The following is a 12459-nucleotide window of genomic DNA, read 5'->3' as shown; positions in this document are numbered from 1 at the left end:
AAAACAGAGAAAAAGAAGATAAAAAAGCCAGGGATAAAGAGGACAGAGTGAGTAAAGGGGAGCAGGAGACACCCAATTCTGGAGACTAGGCTGCCACACTTCCACAATGGCCCCACCAGTGTCCGTAAGATTGAACAGAGAACCAGCGGTAACCTGCATCCAGTTCTCCACAAGACCTGGATGGCTGCCAAGCTTGGTTCTCCTGCTCATTTCCCCATGTAGTCTTACAATAACCACAACCTACCTGAGGTGACCTGAGGAGGTTCAGTTCTTTGACATTTTCAAGAGTCTAATCATGATTCTCTCTGCCCAAGTCTCATCCTTTTAAAAGATTATTCAGGGCAAAGGACTTGACATTCTTCCAAGAGAAATACACAAAGGGCCAACGAGCACCTGAAAAGATGTTTAATGCCATTAGTCATTGGAGAGATGCAAACCAAAACTGCAATGAGATACCACCTCACCCCCTTTAGGACAGCTATATTCACAAATGTGTTGGTGAAAATGTGAAAATGGAGCCCTTGTCCATTGCTAGTGGAATATAAAATGGTGCTCTCACTACAGAAACCAGTACAGCAGTACAGCGGGTCCTCGGTGAGTTAAGAAGTGTTACCCTAGGACTCAGCCTTTCCACTCCTAGATGTATACATAAAATAATCTCAATAATAGGTAGTATTATTCACAATAGCCAAAAGGTAGAAACAATAAAAAACTGTTGATGAATGGATAAACAAATTTGGATAAATACATACAATGGAGCATTATTCATCCATAAAAATGAATGATACATGACATACCATGGATGAATCTAGAAAACACTATGCTAAGTGAAACATGCCAGGCCTGAAAGGCCAGATATTATATGAGTCCATTTGTATGAAATATCCATAGTAGGCACAACCATAGAGACAGAAAGATTAGTGACTGCCAGGGGTTGTGGAGGGATGGGAGTAACTCTTCGATGGATGTGAGAATTATGTTCTGGAACTCAACAGTGGGGATAGTTGCTTAACACTGTGGATGTACTAAACACTACAGAATTGTACCTTTTAGGGGCGCCTGGGTGGCTCAGTCCTTATGACCTGAGCCGAAGGCAGACGCTGATTCCAGGGTTCTGGAATGGAGTCCCACATCAGGTTCCCTGCTCAGCAGGATGCCTGCTTCTGCCTCTCCCACTCCCCCTGCTTGTGTTTCCTTTCTCTGTCAAATAAATTAAATCTTTTTTAAAAAAATTTAAAAGAATTGTACCTTTGAAAATGGTTAAAATGATAAATTTCATGTTATGTGAATTTGAAAGAGGATTTCAACTACCTTCATTTTGACCTCAAACTTTCTAATCGATTAAGTTCTTCTTTCCAGCTGATCTTTTAACTCAGGCAAAAGACCCTTTGAGAGAAGCAACCCTTGGCAGGAACTAAAAATACTCCCTCAAACAATAAGGACTGTCCTAAGCCAGCAAGACCTGTTGTGACTGACCCCAAGACAATGATCAATTTGACCTTCACTGCCCATATGCACATACCCACCGACCTGCACCTCACACTTCCCTAATATAAACCTACAAGCATTTTCGGCACCTTGGAGTCAGTCTATGAGATGCTAGTCTGCTGTCTTCCTGGTGTTGGCCAAACTCCTTTCTGGTTTCATCATGCTGTTCTCTCTGCCTATGGATTTTGTCAGTGCTATGTGTCTGAACCTGGTTTGTTTGGGACCCCAGAGCCAGGTGCTCTCATACCCCTGTGCCCCAGCTACAAATTTTACCCTAATAAACAAGATTAGAAAGGTATTTCATATGGCATATTCCCTATCAAGTGTCCAGTCTAAGATATATAATACAGACGTCTCTCATGATTTCTCAGTGTCAGATATCAGACTCCTTTCATATTGGCTTCTTTAGTCAGCCTACTTGGTTTTGAATGTATAGCTCATTTTGTAAAAAGGAATGGAACACTAGTCAGTGGCATGAGTCCACATTAATCTGATCCTGGACAAGCCTGAGTGAGCAAGAAAAGCTGGAAATTTAGGTTCATGCAGACCTTTTAGTTCGCCATTTTAATAAGATCAAGACACATTAAAATAAAAGGAAATTGGTCCAAGAAGGGAAGGAAAAATATTTTTCCCTGTACCCTTGATGGTTCTTGGCTGAGACCCTTCCCTCTCAACCCCTGCAACTAAAGACAGATTAATAGGAGGAAAACACATTTTTAATAATATGTATACATCCTTTCTTCAGCTAAAGCCAAAAGAATGATACTGAGGGGTGGGGAGGCCAATTTTAGAAGGTTACCAGGAAAAGCACAGTAAACTAGAGTAAGGTTGTAATGCAGATCTAAGTTCCTGCCTTTTCCATTGATAAGAGTTCCTAGAGATTTATTTATTTATTTATTTTAGATTTTTTTTTTTTATTTGACAGAGATAGAGACAGCCAGCTAGAGAGGGAACACAAGCAGGGGGAGTGGGAGAGGAAGAAGCAGGCTCCATAGCAGAAGAGCCTTGTGGGGCTCGATCCCAGAACGCCGGGATCACGCCCTGAGCTGAAGGCAGACACTTAACCGCTGTGCCACCCAGGCGCCCCCCTAGAGATTTAGAGTCAACCTTGTCTTCTGGTTCAGAGAGGTGGACATGCTTACAAATGGAGGTTGCTCTTATATATGTAAGTGTCTCTTACAAAGGCTAACATCTAGTTTTCATAGCTTCTCCCTTGTCTGCTGTTTCTTAAAAATAACCAGCCTAAATTAATCCTTATGCCAAAAAGGCTTATTTCTGGGTGGCAAATTCTGCTTCTGTTTAATCCCATGACAGCAAGAGTCAGTCGCTAAATGGATTAAGAAGGTAAAGGTAACATCATTAGGGAATCATTTCCTTAAAGACAGTGACAGATACTTGAAAAGAATGTTGTATGTCACCAAGCTCTTCAATAAAATTCAATTTCCCAAGTGAAGAAAATGACAGGTTGGCTTCCCTTGGTGAAAAAAATACAGAAAGAAGACTAAATTGCATTTCTTGCTTCTCAACATAGTCCCAAAGGGTTTCTCCAACCAGCAGATGGCGCTGCCAACAAGCTGAAATCAAAAAGATGACAACCACTTTCTTTAATCTCTTATATAGGAAATTTGCAATAATGTATTAATTTTTGTATTAATGTCATACTTAGAACAAAGCTCACTACTCACGGCATTGGCTGGTCACCACCAAATTTCTGAAATCCTCAGAAATTTAATCAATTTAATAGAGAAAAGACCTTTAGAACATTACCATTAATAATATTAACTAACAGGGGCTGGGTATTACCTATGGAGTAAGTACTTTACTGGGTCTTCACAGAAGGTTCTTACTTAAACCTAATGTAGGGGCCAAGGGCAGGCTGCCCCCAAATGCACCACTTTGGCGTACTGATCATTTTAACTAAAAGTTACTCAAGAGACAGCCTGTGCAAGGACACTCAGACTCTTCTCTGTCCCCCTGAAAGCAGGAAATAAATCTCCCATGAGAAAGGTACCCTCCCTGGATCAGGAAGTAGAGACAGTCTTATCACCAGATATAGGAAATTCAGGGCCAAGAAGCTATATAAACAACCCTTGTTACTTTTTACTAATTTACTACCCTGGTCCAAATTCTGTTGGCCACGCCTTACTGATGGATGCTCCCAAAGTTGTGTCTTGTCAGTTTCTCACAGATTTATTGTCTCTTTGTCTAAAAAGCACAAAACTGCCTGCCTTGGTCATTTTTTTGTTTTTTTGTTTTAAGATTTATTTATTTATTTGAGAGAGAGAGCAGAAGCAGGAAGGGCAGAGAGAGTCCCAAGCAGACTCCAAGCTAAACCCAGAGTCCGATATGGGGCTTGATCTCATGACCCTGAGCTCAGGACCAGAGTAGAAACCAAGAGTGGGAGGCTTAACCAACTATGCCATCCAGGTGCCCTATGGTCATTTCTTGAGGTCTCAATTCATTACTGTACCTCTAAGCCCACATAAAACTTTGGGGTTTTTTCTCCTATTTATCCAATTCATATAAATTTAATTCTTAGCCTAGCTGGAATACCTTGAAGAGTAGAAGAAGAATTTTTCCTTCCCTACACTAACTAACTGAGAGCGTCTTATTTCCATTTTTAAAAGGAGAAAACTGAGGCACAGGTAGATTATATCCTTTGCCCAGGGTATACCTCGGTAAGATAGAGTCTGGTTTCAAAATGACATCTGTCCCCCAAAGCCCATGTTGTTACCCACATTACCCTTATGGTACACATTGTGCTATAGTATTCTCTGGAATTTTGAAAAAGACATTTCAAAGACAGACCAAAAGAATGCAGAGATAGATAATGTTAAATCACCAAACAAGCAGATGACCCTAATTCACATCATTAAAAAAGCTAATTGGATTTCACTCCTAAATGCTGCTTGTTTCCGGAATTCATTCAAAGCTCAAAACAAGTTTGACCTTATTTCTGTTTTGAGAAAATTAAGAATGAAAAGTGATATCCTACTGAATCAAATTGTTGGAACAAAGACCTTGAACTACGTTTAAATAGAAGACAACCTGAAACACAGAAATGAGACAAACTTCACTTAGTCTGTGAATGAGAAGCAGCTAAATTAATGAGATGAGCGTCCAGAAGCAAAGAGAGAGAAGTATGTTGTTGGCACACTAAAAATTTGACCTTTTCAGGATCAGATACTTTCCTGAACTGCTAATGGGAAGAATCAGTGGTTTGTGTGATAGTTGTGACACTACTCTGAGTAAAAAGTTAGGTATTTTAGGGGCGCCTGGGTGGCACAGCGGTTAAGCGTCTGCCTTCAGCTCAGGGCGTGATCCCGGCGTTGTGGGATCGAGCCCCCACATCAGGCTCCTCTGCTGTGGGCCTGCTTCTTCCTCTCCCACTCCCCCTGCTTGTGTTCCCTCTCTCGCTGGCTGTCTCTATCTCTGTCGAATAAATAAATAAAAACCTTAAAAAAAAAGTATATTATGTAAAAAAAAAAAAAAAAAAAGAAACGAAAAAGCAAATAAGCACAGGAGTAAGCATTCCAGGTTTTTCTAATAGACAAATCTGTCTAAAAAAAATTGTCAGTCATCTCTGAGGTAAAGATAAATTGGGGACCTACAGTACGCAGCACTCCATATTTCCATCTGGTCATTTAATACCACATCTTTAGGGAGAAGGGACATTCTAGGGTCACGAAGACAGTTTTAGTAAATTTTTAAAAGTTTTCTTTCCAGGCCCCAAAGATGGATCCTAGTGAGCTAGACTGGACCTTGCTGTTTCTCTGGTATAACACAAAAACCCAATATCTCTTCAGCTGACCATTTACCTTTTCAGGAGCAAATCAGGACTCAGGATGAGAGAAACCTCTCTCAGGCTTTCCCAGGACAGCGAGGCTCCTCTATGCATGACAGATCACACAAATCGAATGGGAGGGACAGGAGGACAAAAGCAACCCCAAGAGGCCCCAGCAGACAAAAGCACAGCTTCTAATTTATTCATTCCTCACACTGCCCTCTCCACCCCAGCTCCTCAGTCGTCAGCTTTCTTCTTCATACTATTTCTGGTATGCTGAGCAAGCAGAACTCCTTTTTTTTTTTTTTTTAATTTTATTTTATTATATTGTGTTAATCACCATACAGTACATCCCCAGATTCCGATGTAAAGTTTGATGCTTCATTAGTTGCGTATAACACCCAGTGCACCATGCAATACGTGCCCTCCCTACTACCCATCACCAGGCTATCCCCTTCCCCCACCCCCTCCCCTCTGAAGTCCTCAGTTTGCCTCTCACAGTCCATAGTCTCTCATGTTTCATTCCCCCCTCTGATTACCCCCCTTTTCTTTATCCCTTTCTTCCCCTACCGATCCTCCTAGTTCTTATGTTCCATAGATGAGAGAAATCATATGATAATTGTCTTTCTCTGCTTGACTTATTTCACTTAGCATTATCTCCTCCAGTGCCGTCCATGTTGCAGCAAATGTTGAGAATTCGTTCTTTCTGATAGCTGAGTAATATTCCATTGTATATATGGACCACAGCTTCTTAATCCAGTCATCTGTTGAAGGGCATCTCGGCTCCTTCCATGATTTGGCTATTGTGGACAATGCAGCTATGAACATTGGGGTGCATATGGCCCTTCTCTTTACTACGTCTGTATCTTTGGGGTAAACACCCAGTAGTGCAATGGCTGGGTCATAGGGTAGTTCAATTTTTAACTTTTTAAGGGACCTCCACACTGTTTTCCAGAGTGGCTGTACCAACTTGCATTCCCACCAACAATGTAGGAGGGATCCCCTTTCTCCACATCCTCTCCAACAATTGTTGTTTCTTGCCTTGTCTATCTTTGCCATTCTAACTGGCGTAAGGTGGTATCTCAGTGTGGTTTTGATTTGAATTTCCCTGATGGCTAATGATTTTGAACATTTTTTCATGTGTCTGTTAGCCATTTGTATGTCTTCATTGGAAAAGTGTCTGTTCATATCTTCTGCCCATTTTATGATTTGTTTATTTGTTTCTCGTGTATTGAGTTTGAGAAGTTCTTTGTAGATCTTGGATACCAGTCCTTTATCTGTGGTGTCCTTTGCAAATATATTCTCCCATTCCGTGGGCTGTCTCTTAGTTTTTTTGACTGTTTCCTTGGCTGTGCAGAAGCTCTTTATCCTGATAAAGTCCCATAAGTTCATTTTATCTTTTATTTCTCTTGCCTTTGGCGATGTGTCGTGAAAAAGGTTGCTCTGGCCGATGTCATAGAACTCCTGTCCTATCTAAAGCACCACTTTATTTTGGCTTCCTGTCACACTGTATGATGTCTTTAGGGGGGACAATCCTTGCTCCTGATCAACAAGTCCAGGGCCTTTTCTCTTCACTCTTAGGTAATACATAGTTCAATATATACCGGAAACTGCCAACTGACTAATTTCAAAAATAAAGCTTTCAGTACAGAAAAATGAATCAGAATTGCTTTGATTAACCACCAAAACCTCTCCGTTCCCCTGGTTGAGTCTAGCTTCTGGCAAAGCCTAAGGCGGGCGGTGGGGGTGGGGAGGAAGCACAGATGAATTCTTTATTCCTCCCCTTCGCCCATCTCTTCCTTTTGGCTTCTTTCATGTTTCCTAGCTACTTTCTTCTCCCTTCTGAGGGTGAGGAGGGGCGAGCATGGGGAGGGGAGGGGCCTGGGAGGGAAGGGGACGACTAGGTACAAGACGAACAAGAGCAAAATACAGAAAATAGATGGGAAACCACTTTCCTAGGATGTTGCTGTTTCCATCCAGGCAGCGTTGCTGGATGTAAGCTGTCCGTGACAGTGGAGTCCACACCTAGACCACAGCAAACACCTCTGCATCTCATGTCCTTTCCAGTGAACCCTGAGGCGAAGCTGAGTCTACTGCCACAGCCACTCTCTTGCTACCACCAGCACAGAGACCTCATCCACATATTCTATATTCATGAGATACTAGGGTTCCAAAGTTGCTGACCAGGTTCTAGACCATCATGGACCCTTAGCGTACAGCATGTGTTACGACACACATTTTTAACACTTTCTGATGATGCTTCTGGAAAAGTCTGAACCAGTTCTACAATTCCTCACAGTAAATAGTCATGACTTTCCTCTCTGAGAAAACAACTTCATTGCCATCTTTCCGAAATTGACATCTGAAATACACTAGCTTTCTTTTCAGGTCAGAATTTGCAATGGTAATATCACTGATCCTTATTCATTTCCCAAATTTCCTTCTCAGTACTTAATAACCACTCCAGATATTTTTACATTTTTCCTCTTTTTTCAGTTACACTTTTACTCTCGCATTTCAACCACTTCCAATTCAGCTAACAGCAGATTCTATTCAGGAAACTAGTGTCAAACTCTTACGAGCAGATTACCCCTCTTTTTAACAGATAGGATTCCAAAAAAGAGAGTTAATAGCCCAGTAGACTCCACACAGTCCCTCTCAAGACTCTTTTGTTATGGGCCATGAAAACCAAATTGTCCTTTATAATATGTTCCCTCTCAAAGATGCACATTTCCTCAACAATTCAATTGTGATTATGAGTACTCACCACTTCACTAAGGGACATAACAACTTTAACGAGCCTCCTGGTCCAACAACAGGAAGGTTGGGCTTTTCTTCTGATAGTCCAGTGTTTCCCTCATGTCTTTAGTTGGTTTTAAAAAATATTATAACTTGCTTCTTGTACTGTGTGTTCAGCCTGCGTATCTTCCTCCTCCTTCCTTTTCTTTTTCCCATAGAACCTCTTTTAATTTTTAACTTTAGGTTTACAATCTGTCAGGTTTTCCTTCTACCTCTACTCTAAGTAATATAAACACGCTTGTTATAAATATTCTCGGTCTTTATCTGTTTACCGATCAGCTTCATGATCCATAAGTAGCTGGCCTACATTCTGAGTCCCTGAAATGACAACTATGAGCAAGTCTTCATAAATGTCCACTAAAGACCCCTGATCAGAACTGGAATCCTTGGATATCACATAGTCAAACCATTCAGATCACCACAACTTGGTTAAATTTCTTCTCTTTGCCTCTATTCATCACAATTACAGAAGTCAGAAATATCTAAGAAATAAATCAGAGCTGCGGTGCCTGGTGGCTCAGTTGGTTGGGCATCCACCTTCAGCTCGGGTCATGATCTCAGGGTCCTGGGACCGAGCCCCGTGTTAGGTCTTCCGCTCAACAAGGAGTTGCTTGTTCTTCTCCCTCTGTGTTTTCTCTCAAAAAATAAATAAAAAATCTTAAAAAAAGAAAGAAAGAAAGAAAGAAAGAAAGAAAGAAAGAAAGAAAGAAATCAGAGTTAATTTGATAGCCCATGGAGGAGGGAGAAATAAGAAAATTATTCTTTCTTTGCCTCTTTGGTCCTAGATGTTGGCGGATGGTATCAGTTGCTTTGATATAAAAGAAACTGAGGCTAAAGCTAAAACAGAACACTCTAGGTTAGCAAATCCTGCACAACCTACCAATCATGGTACCATCAATTCAAAGTCCATCAATTCAAACTACCTGTTTTGAGATGAGCTTTTTCTGTTCGCCTCCCCCAAATATTTAACTAGCACCACTTTTCCACTAACAAGAATCAGGAATCAAAACGGTTGTCCCATATTAAGCTTGTTTTTCAACATGGAACTTTGACCTAAGAGTTCAGAATTATTATTTTCATCCATCCAGATCTCACAAACTGTACCCAGCAATTAAACACTTGTAGGTTATGATATTTATAGCAGAAGCTGCTTCTGATGATGGAGTTCTAACCTCTGTGAGGAACTTTGCTTCTCAAATATGTGAATCTTGCCCATACGAATGGCAATCGGTCAATCTATGTCAAAATTAACGCATGACTCTGTGGTGGAAAAAGCTAAGCTAAAGAGATTTCTGTAATGCTAAAACTTTGACAAACCTGTTACCATCTGCACTGCTTTGTGAAGAGATTCACAAAGCAGACATACCTGACAATGTACTTTTCTATGACTGCAAGGCATTGAAGTCAAAGTCTTCTATAGAAAAGCTAGCCCTGGTGAGGTATGTAAATGCATTGGTGCCTTGGCAGTCAGCCTAGACAAGTCTTAACCAACGGGCTCTTGGCATCCAGACTCGCATTCCTATCTTGGTCCTAAGCATTTTGCCACAGTATTAAAAAGAATTTTAAAAAACTTAAAAACAAAAAAAGATAAACCCAAGGAAAAATGCCAAAAGGGGGAGAAAAGTTAAGCTGGTTACCATGACCTTCCTTGATAAGGCTCTCCCAAGAAAGAAGCACCTTGGGCTGTTTTACCCTGTCTGCTTCATGTGAACAGCAGGAGGGTGGTAAGCCAACAGAGTGTGCCACGAGGAAACAAAAACTTATAACCCATTAAGCTTCACTAAGGAATCCCCACACCTTTAGTACAATAGCCCAGTAATAACTTTGACCTTGATCCATATCAGAAATCTACCTTGCCAAGAATAAAGTGAGTAAAAAAAATTTTTTTAAACATCTAGAAGTTTAGGGAGGCTAAGGAGATTGGAATTTGAAAGTTACAATACTGGCAAGAAGGGTATAATATCCTAGCAACAGAGTAATTCAAGCTAAGTTCTGTTCTCACAACTGCATCCAACCAGACCAAAAAGATTTAGCAAATGCATGATAAAGCACCTACAGTAGTTTCTTTTTTCTTAAATGTCAGCCAGCATTAGATAATCACTTCTAGTAGAAAAAAGAATTGATAAATTCAGAACAATTTTATAAAGTAACCTTTGTAATAACCTGAATAACTCTCATAGGAAAAAATCATGTCAGTATTGCTTAGCAAAAAATGAGTGTACCATGAGCATACCATCATAATGCACCATAGTTTTAATCAACTAAAATATTTCAAATATCTTCTTATATATAATAACAAAGCCACATGCTTACATCTGTGTAGAAACTTATCACTCTCTAATAGTTGTCATCACAATTCTGAATATATACATATATACTAGAAAAATATATGCACAAAACACATAGAATTGCTGAAGAGAAGAAAAACAAACGTGATGGAAAAACATGTAAGAGGTATCTAGTATACAGAGCAAGAAACCTGTGAACCATGTTAGATGTAGAACAAATTAGAATAAGCAAGTAGCACATAATGTGTGCGTTTTGACCAAGACTTATAAGAATGGGAAAAAACAAGAGCATTATTTGTGGGTAAGTAGGAATAGGAAAGCAAAGTAAACATTAAATATGCATCAGACACAGAGATTCCACTTCTTTCCATAAAAGAGTAGCTGTTAAAAGATTCAACAACAACACAAGTAGAAATTATAGCAATGAACTATGTGTTGAAAATGTATGTAGAAATAAAACACATGGCCATGATAAAACAAAAGTTAGAAGAGGCAATGGTAGTAAATGGATGTAAGGCTCTTACATTTTACAGGAAGCTGCATAATATATGAAGGTACACGGTGATAGATTAGATAAACATTGTAAATACTAAACCAAATATTAAAAACTAATCTAAAAACCAGATAGGGTTAATAAACCAACAGCAAAGGTAAATTCTCAACTGAAAAAGCAAAAGGAGAAAAAGAAACCTGTAACAGATGGGTCAAATGGATAACAAACAATGAAATGGTAGATTTAAGTCCAGCCATAGCGATAAACACATTAAATATAAGTTGTCTAAACAATCCAATTAAAATGGAGGTTATCAGACTAGATTAAAAGAGCAAACATAACTATTTCTTATCTCCAAGAAAGCCACTTTAACTATAAATACTGGAGGTTTATAGTATAAAGACAGAAATAACATACACCATACAAACACAAATCCTAAGAAAGAGGTGCTGTATTATTATCAGAAATAGTAGACTGCAGGACAAGGATCTTAACACTGATAAAGAGAGGCAATTCATAAAGATAAAGGGCAGATTTGTCATAAAGTTGTAACTATCCTAAATTCGGTATATAACAAAAATGGTGTTTTGTATCCATGAAGCAAAAACTGACAGATTCAAAAGGCAAAGAAATAAATTCATGATTAGGGGGGTATTTCAACATTTCTCTTGTAATGACTGATAGACAAGTAGGAAGAAAATTAATAAGGATATAGAAAATATCTACGACACTATCAACCACCTTGATCTAATTAGTACTTACAGAACACTCACCTGGGAATAACAAATATATATCTTTTCAAATGCACATGGCATATATACCAAAGTAAAGTCAATTACAGACGTTAACCTAACAGCTAAAACTATATAATTTCTAGAACAAACATAGAAAAGAATTTTTTTTGCAATACTGGAATAAGCAAAGATTTTTTAGAACACATACCCACATGCAAGAGCTTGAAATTAATGGGAATTCATAAAAATTAAAACTTCTGTTCTTAGTAAGACATGGGAAAACTAGAAAGCAAGGTACACATTGGAAGACAATAAAAAAAATGGCACTCAGAATATACAACTACATTTAACAACTCAATAACAACCTGATTTTTTAAAAAGGTACATATATTAATGACTTTTTACCAAAGAAGATACATAAATGACCAGTAAGTACACAAAAAAGTGAGCCATATCATTTGTCATTAGAAAAATAAAAAAATAAAACTACAATGAGATATCGTTAAACGTCCATAAAATGTCTAAAGTTCAAGATTCACAGCAGTAAGTGTTGACAAGTGTGTGGAACAACTGATGGCAATGGAAATTAGTACAATTTTGGAAAACAGGTTGGTAGCTTCTTATGACATTACATACACACTTACCATATGACCCTGAAGCAGGTATTTGTCCAAGAGACCTGAAAACATATCCACACAAAGCCTGGTACTTGGATACTAATCAGTAGCTTATTCATAATAATCCAAAGCTAGAAACAACCCTAATGTTCAACAACAGATGAGTAGGTAAACACACGGAAGGATATCCACACAATGCAATAATATTAAGCAATAACAGGGAATGATTTACAGCTAGAGTCAACAAATGGGATGA

This window comes from Ailuropoda melanoleuca, chromosome 1, assembly GCF_002007445.2.
Source record: "Ailuropoda melanoleuca isolate Jingjing chromosome 1, ASM200744v2, whole genome shotgun sequence".
NCBI classification, from domain to species: domain Eukaryota; kingdom Metazoa; phylum Chordata; class Mammalia; order Carnivora; family Ursidae; genus Ailuropoda; species Ailuropoda melanoleuca.
The sequence above is the reverse complement of the archived record's forward strand: the minus strand, read 5'-3'. Positions refer to the sequence as shown.